Source organism: Diaphorina citri, unplaced genomic scaffold, assembly GCF_000475195.1.
Source record: "Diaphorina citri unplaced genomic scaffold, Diaci psyllid genome assembly version 1.1 scaffold97928, whole genome shotgun sequence".
Classification (NCBI taxonomy): Eukaryota; Metazoa; Arthropoda; class Insecta; order Hemiptera; family Psyllidae; genus Diaphorina; species Diaphorina citri.
Window position 1 is genome coordinate 1 of NW_007474886.1, and position 311 is coordinate 311.

The window sequence follows — 311 nt, forward strand, 5'->3', positions numbered from 1 at the left end:
AATTGGCACTTATGGGCCCAGATAAATCCGCTGTTCTTTTCAAAGAGACTTTCGGATCCTTAGAGTAAACGAACAAGACATAAATGTGAATGAATGAATATGAATTATGTATAGGTACTCGAATGTTTCTTATCCTAATAATTATAACGAGAGGAGAAAAGTATTCCAAGATACTGCAAGCTGAATGTTTTTACTGATAACTTCTCACTTTTTTACAGTTCAGCTTCCTAGTCGTTAGATTTGCTCTCCCGTTACTAATAAACTTACTTGGTGCGGAGGTTTACCGTGATCAGGAAGGCGGTACCTCCGGG

General features: G+C 38.3%; 1 pseudogene; it reads left to right on the forward strand.

Annotated features, from left to right (window-relative positions):
- Positions 1–259: 259 nt before the first annotated feature.
- On the forward strand, positions 260–311 carry LOC113473796 (annotated as a pseudogene; the record flags this gene model as incomplete).